Genomic DNA, 12,495 nt, shown 5'->3' with positions numbered 1-12,495 from the left:
CCAACTCTTTGCGACCCCATGAATCGCAGCACGCCAGGCCTCCATGTCCATCACCAACTCCCGGAGTTCATTCAGACTCACGTCCACCGAGTCCGTGATGCCATCCAGCCATCTCATCCTGGGTCGTCCCCTTCTCCGCCTGCCCCCAATTCCTCCCAGCATCAGTGCAATAGATGTTGGCAATTTAATCTCTAGTTCCTCTGCCTTTTCTAAATCCAGCTTGAACATCTGGAAGTTCTTGGTTAATGTACTATTGAAGCCTTGTGGAGAATTTTCAACATTACTTTGCTAGCATGTGAAATAAGTGCAATTGTTTGGTAGCTTGAATACTCTTTGGCCTTGCCCTTCTTTGGGACTGGAATGAAAACTGACCTTTTCCAGTCCTGGCCACTGCTGAGTTTTCCAAATTTGCTGGCATATTGACTGCAGCGCTTTCACAGCATCATCTTTTAGGATTTGAAATAGCTCTACTGGAATTCCATCACCTCCACTAGCTTTGTCATGAAGCTTCCTAAGGCCCACTTGACTTTGCACTCCAAGATGTCTGGCTCTAGGTGAGTGATCACACCATTGTGGTTATCTGGGTCATGAAGATCTTTTTTGTATAGTTCTTCTGTGTATTCTTACCACTTCTTCTTAATATCTTTTGCTTCTGTTAGGCCCATACCATTTCTGTCCTTTATTGTGCCCATCTTTGCATGAAATGTTCCCTTGGTATCTCTAATTTTCTTGAAGATGAGAGAGTTAATTCTTAGGTAGGTTGATGAGGAGTCCAGGGCCCTCAAGGAGGAGAAAGCAACAAAGTTTTTTGTCTACATTCCTTCATCTTAGTCACATAAGACTTTTTTTTTCTTTAAGCATACAGCTAATTATTACACAACAAAACAACTTATCTTGCTCAAGGGTTTGTTTTTCCTTAAACTCTGTACTAATGATTACATAACAACATTATATCTTGCTGGAAGACATATTTCTCCTTTTTAAGAACCTTCTGACTAATCCTGTTTTATCTTAAAATGTTTGTTTGTTTGGGTCTGATAAGACCATTCTCTTGTTAACAACCATTTGAAAAGTTACATAAGGCCTTAATAAGACTAGTGGGGCCCTCTCTGCCCGCTTCTGATGTCTGTGTTAGAAGCTTTCTCTACCCTTTTTTCACTGTAATAAAACTTTTGCCAGGAAGCTCTGAGTGACTAAAGCTGAGTCTCTGAATCTGAAGCAAAATTCTCTCCATCGGAGATCAGGAACCCGACACCATTCACCATTCACCATAGGCTATCAAAGAGATCTCTAGTCTTTCCTATTCTATTATTTTCCTCTATTTCTTTGCATTGTTCACTTAAGAAGATTTTCTTTTCTCTCCTTGCTATTCTTTTAAACTCTGCATTCAAATGGGTATAGTTTTCCTTTCTCCTTTGCCTCTAGCTTCTCTTCTTTTCTCAGCTATTTATAAGTCCCCTTCAGACAGCCATTTTTCCTTTTGCATTGCAAAAACCACTTTTTGTACAATGATCACCACTTCCTGTACAATGTCATGAAACTGCATCCATAGCTCTTCACTCTGTCTATCAGATCTAATCCCTTGAATCTATTTGTCATTTCCACTGTATAAGCATAAGGGATTTGATTTAGGTCATACCTGAATGGCCTAGTGGTTGTCCCTATTTTCTTCAATGTAAGTCTGAATTTTGCAATAAGGAGTTCATAATCTGAGCCACAGTCAGCACCTGGTCTTGTTTTTGCTAACTGTATAGAGCTTCTCCATCTTTGGCTGCAAAAAATATAACCAATCTGATTTCTGTATGGACCATCTGGTGATGTCCATGTGTAGAGTCACCTTGTCTTGTCAGAAGAGGGTGTTTGCTATGACCAGTGCGTTCTCTTGACAAAACTCTGTTAGCCTTTGCCCTGCTTCATTTCATCCTTCAAGGCCAAACTTGCCTGTTACTCCAGGTATCTCTAGAATTCCTACTTTTGCATTCCAGTCCCCTATTATGAAAAGGACATCTTTTAATGGTGTTTGTTCTAGCTAGAAGGTCTTGTAGGTCTTCCTAGAACTGTTCAACTTCACCTTCTTTGGCATTAGTGACTGGGACATAGACTTGGATTATTGTGATATTTAATGGCTGGTCTTGGAAACAGAGATCATTTTGTTGTTCTGAGATTGTACCCAAGTACTGCATTTTGGACTCTTGTTGACTATGAGGGCTACTCATTTTCTTTTTAGGGATTCTTACCCACAGTAGTAAATAAAATGGTCATCTGAACTAAATTCACCCATTCCTGTGCATTTTAGTTCACTGATTCCTAAAATGTCGATGTTCACCCTTACCATCTCCTGTTTGAGCACTTCCAATTTACCTTGATTCATGGACCTAAGATTCCAGGTTCTTATGCAATATTGTTCTTTACAGCATCAGACTTTACTTTTACCACCAGACACATCCACAACTGGGCATCGTTTCCGCTTTGGCGCAGCCTCTTCATTCCTTCTGGAGCTCTTTCTCTGCTCTTCTCCAGTAACATATTGGGTGCCTCCTGACCTGGGGAGTTCATCTTTCAATGTCATATCTTTTTTACTTTTCATTCTGTTCATGGGGTTCTCAAGGCAAGTAGGTTTGCCATTCCATTGAAGAAGGGTAGAGGGGCAAGACAGGAGTGTGGGATGAAGAGATACAAACTACTATGTATAAAATAAGTAAAGAATAAGGATATATTCTACAGCACAGGGAAATATGGCCATTATTTTGTAATAACTTTAAATGGAGTATAACCTATAAAAATTCTGAATCACTATGTTGTATACCTGAAACTAATATTATAAATCAACTATACTTTAATTAAAAAGAAAGTAAAGCAAGATGCTATTTTACCTACTATTCTGTCAGAGACTTTTAAGTTCAATATAGTGTTGGAGTAGGTTCGGAGGACTGGATACCCCAGTTGTAAGAAATGTCCTCTTTGGAGGGCAATTTAATAATATTAAATTTTCAAGTACACTTACTCCTTCATCCAATAGGAATTTATCCTATAACTATACTGTATAAATGTGCAAAAACTCATTTATATGTGGAAATATTCATTATAGTATTTTCAACGCCACAAATTGAAAATAACTTAAATATCCATCAGTCAGAGGCTGTTAAGTAAATTTTCACATAGTATAAAGAATTTCTGTGCATCTGTTAAAAAGAACAAGAGTTACCTATGTTGATATGAAAAAAATCCTCGACTTAGTGTTAATTTAAAAGGCAATGAAAACAGAATATTACGTAGAGTACAGGTCCATTTGTGTGTGTTGGGGGAAGAATATACCTATATAAGTATTTATGTTAATGAGAATGATACACAAGAAACTATTAACAGTTACCTCTTGGGAAGGGAATTGGATGAGGGAAAAGAATTACTTTTCATTTTATACCTCTCTGTATAGTTTGAAATCTTTATACCTATATGTAATTTTCACATATTACCTTTATTGTTTATTTAAAAATTAGTTTTACAGTATTTTCTAAATATAGGTGAACATACATTAAGTATGAACATCTTAACATTTGAATTTACTGTTCTAGGGGAAAAGGATGTTCTGTGATCCCCAGTTTTATTTTCTAACAGAGGAAGTTCCTCAGGAAGAAAAAGACTTGAAGAAAGTGTTTTGAGACAATAATATACAGTCGAATCTAGTATCCCTTGGGTCCCTCTCTGCCCCCACACAGAAAACAAAACCTACACAAGTTCAAGTCACTTATATAAAATGGTGTACAATCTGCATATGTTATGCACATCCTCCCACATACTTTAAATCATCTCTAGATTACTTAGCATACCTAACATAATGTAAATGCTATGTAAATAGTTCCCAGCATGTGGCAAATTCAAGTTTGGCTTTTTTGAAACTTTCTGGATTTTTTCCAGTATTTTCAATCTGTGGCTGCTTACATCTGAGGACACGGAACCTATAGATACCGAGCACTTTGCTGTGCTTAGTCGTTCAGTCGTGTCCGATTCTTTGCGACCCTATGAACTGTAGACCACCAGTCTCCTCTGTCCATAGGGATTCTCCAGGCAAGAATACTGGAGTGGGTTGCCATGACCTCCTCCAACCGATCTTCCCAACCCAGGGATCAAACCCAGGTCTCCCACACTGCAGGCAGATTCTTTACCATTTGAGCCACCAGGGAAGCCCAAGAATACTGGAGTGGGAAGCCTATCCCTTTTCCGGGGGAACTTCCCAACCCAGGAATCAAACCAGGGTCTTCTGAATTACAGGTGGATTCTCTACCAGCTGAGCTCCCAGGGAAGCCTTTGGATACCAAGGGCTGAGGGCCAGCTGTAATTCTGTCTTTGGCTCAAGGATAGGCCAACATCAAAATAGTATCTGAAAAATGTCTGATTCTGATACTCACATCCTGGATCCTTATGTCCTAAGGTTGGGCATTAACTGGCACAGTTAGGAGGCATTTTGCTTATGTGTTACTAATCTCATGCCTCTGCAAAGGAAATAATGATCATCTCAAGTTTAAGCACTGAGAATGCTCTTAGGGGATCATATTCTTCCTTTAACTCCTACAAAGCACCCTCTCACTGCTGAGTAGAACCAGGGGCTTTCCTACATTCTCATTCACCCCATCACACATTCCTTAACACAGGGACTGTCTTCATGTTGGGCTGGGGAAACAGACCTAGAGAAGTTAAGAAACTTGTCCCATATTACACGGCCAGAAGATCTGACTTTATTTTTTATTTTTATTTTTTTATTTTTTCAGATCTGACTTTAATGCACACATTCTTATCAATGCACCACAGTGCTTATCACTGGGGCTTTGTATTGCTCCAACTTCAACATTTCTACCATTTTTGCTGGCTATTCTTCCTCTGCCCATCCCCTAAACACTGGAATTTCTATTTTGGTTCTAATTTTGCTTATTTACACTCCCTGTGCAATCTCATGCCCCCCAAAGGTTTCAATTATCTTGTACATAGATGGTTTCCAAATCTAAGTATCAAGCTCATATCTCTCTTCTAACTCCAAATGTTCAAGTCCAGCTGTCTACACAGCAGTCACCTGAATGGGTAACAGGCATCTCTAGCCTAACCTGTATAACCCAGAGCGCATCAGCAACCTCTCAGGCACAGGTCTCCTCTCTCTTCTGGCCTCTTCTATGGAGAAATTTTTTTTCCACCAGGAAATTTCAAGTTTTCCATTCCTAAATACAGGTCTCATACCTGCCCACAGAATTAGGGAGAACTCCCTCTCTAAACTGTGCCTCGGACAATCAAGACTAGGGAAGCTAGAAGAGGCTAAGGAGAACGGGACACTCACCATGGGTTTTAGAGGTACTCACTGGTCCCTTTCCTCCTTCTCTCCCCAAGATGTAGATAAGTAGAAAACTTCTGAAGACTCCTTAATAATGTGTAGCTACTACTGTGTCCAGACTTGACCTGGACTGTCCCAGATGAAAGCAGCAATTGCTGTTATATGATAGTTATTTACACACAACATCCACAGATTGAATAAAATACCTAATGACAAAATATTATCATGAGTGGCTTGTAAACAGCCAGTGGGAATTTGCTGTATGATGCAGGGAGCTCAACCTGGTGCTTTGTGACAACCTAGAGGGGTGGGATGAGGTAGGAGATGGGAGGGAAGTTTCAGAGGGAGGTGACATGTGTATACCTATGGCTGGTTCATGTTGATGTATGGCAGAAACCAACACAATATTGTAAAGCAGTTATTCTCCAATTAAATAAATCAAAAGAAGAAAAATGTTATCATGAATTTAGTAAGACTTTTAGATGGCTCCATATTTTTTAAAAAATTTCAACAAACCAAAAATTTATGCTTTTATTTTTAAATTTTGTCCCTATTTTTAAAATTAATTTGTATTGAAGTATAGTTGCTTTCCAATGTTGCATTAGTTTCTACTGTACAGCAAATTGAATATCTTTTGGATTTCAGTCCCATTCAGATCACCACAGTACACTAAATAGTGCTGTATGATACGTTTTCATTTGTTAGGTGATTCAGTTTTTTTAATTACTCCTATCATTTACATTCTGTGACAATGGTACAAAATATATAACATGGTTATTTAGCACCAGACAGTGCTTGGTATGGATTCAGATTCCCACAGGTTTGCAAAGCAGAGCCTAAGAACAATTTTCAGATAAAATTAAAATTTTTTTTTAAATGTAATTAAAAGGCAAACAACAAATGGGGGGAAAACATTTGTAGTGTACATAGTCTAACTAAAAGCGCTTACAAATCAGTAAGAAAAAAGCCAACAGCTTATTAGAAAACTGATAATGGACATCAAGAGACAAATCAAAGAAGAAGAAATCTAAACAACCAATAACATTTAGTAAAAGATGTTAAGATTATTAAAGATATGCATGTTATCAAAAATACTGCATTACATATCAAGTTGATCAAAAAATGTATCAATGAGCATTTATTGGAAATGGGCACTCATATCTATTGCTGGTATGAATGCAAATTGCTGCAACTTTTCCAAAGGGCAGTTTGAAAACAGTTTTCTCAGATGGCTCGTTGGCGAAGAATCTGCCTGCCAATGCAGGATTCAATCCCCAGATTGGGAAGATCCCTTGGATAGGAAATGGCAACCCACTCCCGTATGCTACCCTATAAAAGTGGGCTACAGTCCATGGGGTCGCAGTGAGTTGGAGGTGACTGAGGAACTGAGCACAGACGCAATTTGACAACCTGTACCAACAGTTGGACTTCTCTGGTGGCTCAGACGGTAAAGTGTCTGTCTACAATGCGGGAGATCCAGGTTTGATCCCTGGGTCGGGAAGATCCCCTGGAGAAGGAAATGGAAATCCACTCCAGTACTATTGCCTGGAAAATCCCATGGACAAAGGAGCCTGGTAAGCTACAGTCCATGGCGTCGCAAAGAGTCGGACACGACTGAGCGACTTCACTTTCACTTTCACCAACAGTTTTAAAAAGGCACAGACTTTTGATTCAGCAGCTCCACTTTTTAGCAAGTTATTTATTTGGAAATAATTTTAGATGATCACGAACACTTATGGGTAAGGATGTTCACTGTAACAGTATTTAGAGTAGTGAAAAACTGGAAATAGTCTAAATGAGAATGGTTAAATAGGAGATGGTAACTTTAGTGATGTGAAATACTGTGTAGAGATTTTGTATTCTTTTTTTAATAAAGATTTTTTAAGCCATGTTTTAGAATAATACTCAAATACATAGATAAAATAAAAGATTATAAAATAGAATGTATATTCCAATCCTAGTATTAAGCGGAAGATACCTATTCATATAAAAGTACATACAAAATCTTAACAGTAGGCCGGCTGCACGGGAGGGAGGCAGAGATGGCAGATGAGATCGCCAAGGCTCAGGTCGCCCGGCCTGGCGGCGACACGATCTTCGGGAAGATCATTCGCAAGGAAATCCCAGCCAAAATCATTTATGAGGATGACCAGTGTCTTGCTTTCCATGACATTTTCCCTCAAGCACCAACACATTTTCTGGTGATACCCAAGAAACATATATCCCAGATTTCTGCAGCAGAAGATGATGATGAAAGTCTTCTTGGGCATTTGATGATTGTTGGCAAGAAATGTACTGCTGATCTGGGCCTGAAGAAGGGCTATCGAATGGTGGTGAATGAAGGTTCAGATGGGGGCCAGTCTGTCTATCATGTTCATCCCCATGTTCTTGGAGGTCGGCAGATGAACTGGCCTCCTGGTTAAGTGTGCTATAGGGATAATTTTGCCTTCTCTATGCAGTGATCAGGTTTGCAAGTTCCAATATGCTAAACAATTTTTTTTTTTGCCTGTGTATGGAGATATTGCAAAAATAATTTTAAAAACCCATACATAATAAAAGACATCATTGCATGGCCTGAATTCTGTATTTGACTTACTTTTAAAAATATGTTTGTTGGAATGTTTGAAGGTAGAGTTCATACCTGAGAAGGTTTTGTTTCTTCTCCCCAAGGAGGACTCAGCATTGTGTATGTGGCTATAATGGTGTGACTGATCTTTGAAGACAAATTAAAAAATTTCATAAACTTAAAAAAAAAAAATCTTAACAGTAGTTAGTTATCTCGAGGTAATGAAAGGTGGCTGACTATTTTTCTTTGTAAACTTTTCTCTATTTTCTAAATTTTCTAAAATAAACATATTGGTGGGACAGTATTATAAGCCACTGGAGTCAGGCAACTCAAGTTAAAAACCTGGTTCTGACATTTATAAGTTGTATGGTGTTGAGCAAGTTGTTCATTTTCTATGTGACTGTTTCCTTACATGTGAAAAATAGGAATGATAATAATATTTACCAAATAAGTGCATTGTGGTGATTAAGTGAATTAACATGTGACAGACAGGCATTAAGGATAGGCTCTTGACTACTTTAAATTGCTTTAAATTTTAGCTATTATTATGTATTCCTCTATGAACAGACAGTATAGATTGGCAGCTCTGTAGACAATCTGACAGAAGATGATACTATTAACCACAACGGTATCGTAGTAAGTTTGGATTTCTCCATGTCTTCTCATGAAGCTGGCCTCTGGGGCCACTGAAATCTGACATTTAGTCATCTTATAAATATATATAATCTGACATATAATAAATATAATATATAATCTGACAGTTAGTCATCTTGTTTTCCCCACACTAAAATCCTTGGTGTATTTGTTTTTTTTTTTTTTTCCCCTTTTCTTTCTCAGAGAGGAGATTTTTATTTCATGGAGCACATATTAGGTTGGAGCAAAAGTAATTATGGTTTTCCATTTTTGAAATTTGCTGTTTGATATTAGAATATGTTCTTAAATATGGTTATGTTATACATCATTTTAATGCACATTTCTCACTTCATTATTTTGCTAATGACTTTTTGTGGGTTTTTTTCCCCAAAACTTTAAACTTTTTATTTTGTATTGGGGTATAGCCAATAGTAATGTGGTAGTTTCAGGTGAACAATGAAGGGACTCAGCCATACATACACATGTTATCTGTTCTCCTCTAAACCCCCCTCCCATCCAGACTGGTACACAACTGTTGAGTAGAGTTCCATGTGCTGTACAATAGGTCCTAGTTGGTTATCCATTTGAACATAGCAGTGTGTACTTGACCTTCCCAAACTCCCTAACTATCCCTTCCCCCTGACAACCATAAGTTTGTTTTCCAAGTCTGTGAATCTCTTTCTCTCTTGTAAGGAAGTTCGTTTGTTTCATTTCTTTCTAGATTCCACATATAAAGGTTGTCATACAATATTTCTCCTTCTCTGTCTGACTTACTTCATTCAGTATGATACTCTCTAGATTCATCCATGTTGCTATAAATGGCATTATTTCATTCTTTTTAATAGCTGAGTAAGATTCCATTCTGTATGTGTACCATACCTTCTTTTTCCAGTCCTCTCTCAATGGACATGGAGGTTGCTTCGATGTCTTGACTATTGTAAACAGTGCTGCAGTGAACACTGGGATGTATGTGACCTTTTGGGTCATGTTTTCCTCTGGATGAATGTTCAGGAGTAGGATCGCAGTGTCATAAGGTAGCTTAATGCAGCAGATACGGGTTTGATCGCTGGATCAGGAAGATCCGCCAGAGGAGGGCATGGCATCCCACACCGGTATTCTTACCTGGAGAATCACATAGATAGAGGAGCCTGGTGGGCTTCTGTCCATAGGTCTCAAACAGTCTGACACAACCAAAGTAACTACACACAGTGTAAGAGGGTTCCTTTCCCCCACACGCTCTCCAGCATTTGTTGTGAATTTTTTGATGACAGCCATTCTGATCGGTGTGAGGTGATATCTCATTGTAGTTTTGATTTGCATTTCTCTAATAACTAGCGATGTTGAAAATCTTTTCATGTGCCTGTTGGCCATCTGTATGTCTTCTTTGAAGAAATGTCTATTCAGGACTTCTGCACAGTTTTTCAGTGGGTTGTTTGTTTTGAAGCTGTTAAGCATCATAAGCTGTTTGAAAAGTTTGGAGACTAATCCCTCAAGGGTCACATCATTTGCAAATATTTTCTCCCAGCATGTAGGCTGTCTTTTCATTTTGTTTATTTTTTCCTTTGCTGTGCAAAAGCTTTTGAGTTTAAGTAGGTCCCAGTTGTTTATTTTCTGTTTTGTTTCCATTATTCTGTGAGATGGATTGTAAAAGATATTGCTGTGATTTATGTCAGAGAGTGTTCTATCTATGTTTTCCTCTAGGAGTTTCATAGTGTCCAGTCTCACAGTAGGTCTTTAATTCATTTTGAGCTTATTTTTGTGTATGAAGTTAAAGAATACCATAATCAAATGAGATTCATCTCAGGGATGCAAGGAATTTTCAGTATCTGCAAATCAATGTAATAGACCACGTAAACAAACTGAAGAATAAAAACCATACAATCATCTCAGTAAATGCAGAAAAAGCTTTTGACAAAGTTCAGCACCCATTTATGATAAAAACTCTCCAGAAAGTGGGCATAGAGGGTACATACCTTAACATTAAAAAGGCCATATATGACAAAACTACAGCTAGCATCATACTCAATGATGAAAAGCTGAAAGCATTCCCTTTAAGATCAGGAATAAGACAAGGATGTCCACTCTCATCACTTTTATTCAACATAGTCTTGGAAGTCCTAGGTACAAGAATCAGAAAAGAAAAGAAAAAGAAGTTAAAGGAAATCTAAATTGGAAAAAAAGAAGCTAAACTATCACTATTTGCAGATGATATGATACTACACATACATACTAGATCCTAAAGATGGTACCAGAAAACTACTAGAACTCATCGATGAATTTGGTAAATTCAAAGTTGTAGGTTAAAAAATTAATACACAGAAATCTGTTGCATTTATATATACTAACAATGAAAGATCAGAAAAAGAAATTCAAGAAGCAATTCCACTTACCATCACATCAAAAAGAACAAAAAACCTAGGAATAAACTTCAGTTCAGTTCACTTCAGTCATGTCTAACTCTTTGCAACCCCATGAACTGCAGCATACCAGGCCTCCCTGTCCATCACCAACTCCCCGAGTTCACTCAAACTCATGTCCATCGAGTCAGTGATGCCATCCAGCCATCTCATCCTCTGTCGTCCCCTTCTCCTCCTGCCCCCAGTCCCTCCCAGCATCAGAGTCTTTTCCAATGAGTCAACTCTTTGCATGAGGTGGCCAAAGTACTGGAGTTTCAGCTTTAGCATCATTCCTTCCAAAGAACACCCAGGACTGATCTCCTTTAGGATGGACTGGTTGGATCTCCTTGCAGTCTAAGGGACTCTCAAGAGTCTTCTCCAACACCACAGTTCAAAAACATCGATTCTTTGGCACTCAGCTTTCTTCACAGTCCAATTATCACATCCATAGCCTTGACTAGACGGACCTTTGTGGGCAAAGTAATATCTCTGCTTTTGAATATTCTATCTAGGTTGGTCAAAATTTTCCTTCCAAGGAGTAAATGTCTTTTAATTTCATGGCTGCAATCACCATCTACAGTGATTTTGGAGCCCCCCAAAATAAAGTCTGACACTGTTTCCGCAACTATTTCCCATGAAGTGATGGGACCAGATGCCATGATCTTAGTTTTCTGAATGTTGAGCTTTCACCCAACTTTTTCACTCTCCTCTTTCACTTTCATCAAGAGGCCTTTTAGTTCTTCTTCACTTTCTGCCATAAGGGTGGTATCATCTGCATATCTGAGGTTATTGATATTTCTCCTGGCAATAGACTTACCTAAGGACAAAAAAGACCTATACTTTGAAAATGATAAGATGCTGATGAAAGAAATCAAAGACATAAACAGATGGAAAGATATACCATGTTTGTGGATTTGAAGAATCAATATTGTCAAAATGACTATACTGCCTACGGTGGCAATCTACAGATTCAGTGCAATTCCTATCAAATTACCAATGGCATTTTTCATAGAACCAGAACAAAAAATAACAAAGTTTGCATAGAGACAGAAAAGACCCTGAATGGCCACAGCAATCTTGAAAAAGAAAAATGGAGCTGCAGGAATCAGGCTCCCTGACTTTAGACTATACTACAAAACTATAGTCATCAAAACAGTATGGTTCTGGCACAAAATTAGAAATAGAGATTAAAGGAACAAGATAGAAAACTCAGAAATAAACCCATGCACCTATGGTCAATTAATCTATGACAAAGGAGCCAAGACTACACAATGCTGGAAAGACAGTCCCTTCAACAAATGGTGCTAGGAAATCTGGACACCCACATGTAGAAAAAAAAAAAAAGTAGAAATCATCCTTTGAATGTTGATCTTTTCCTGCGCTAGCAATATGTGGTATGTGATGATGGACAGCAGCAGCTCCCAGTCAGCCTCACCATCATGAAGTTAAACAACCAAAATACTTACAACCACTCTGTGTACCCAGCCATTCTGTTTTTCACTTTCAGTACAATATTCAATAAATTACATGAGATATTCAACACTTTATTATAAAATAGACTTTGTGTTTGATGATTGTGCCTA

The 12,495-nt window shown here is 38.2% G+C and overlaps 1 pseudogene; it reads left to right on the top strand.

Moving 5' to 3' along the window:
- The first annotated feature begins 7,341 nt into the window (after positions 1–7,341).
- Positions 7,342–7,863, top strand: LOC138078280 (adenosine 5'-monophosphoramidase HINT1 pseudogene; annotated as a pseudogene).
- Positions 7,864–12,495: the final 4,632 nt, after the last annotated feature.

Source organism: Capricornis sumatraensis, chromosome 4, assembly GCF_032405125.1.
Source record: "Capricornis sumatraensis isolate serow.1 chromosome 4, serow.2, whole genome shotgun sequence".
NCBI classification, from domain to species: Eukaryota; Metazoa; Chordata; class Mammalia; order Artiodactyla; family Bovidae; genus Capricornis; species Capricornis sumatraensis.
Note: the sequence above shows the minus strand (reverse complement) of the source record. Positions and strands in the feature narration are given on the sequence as shown.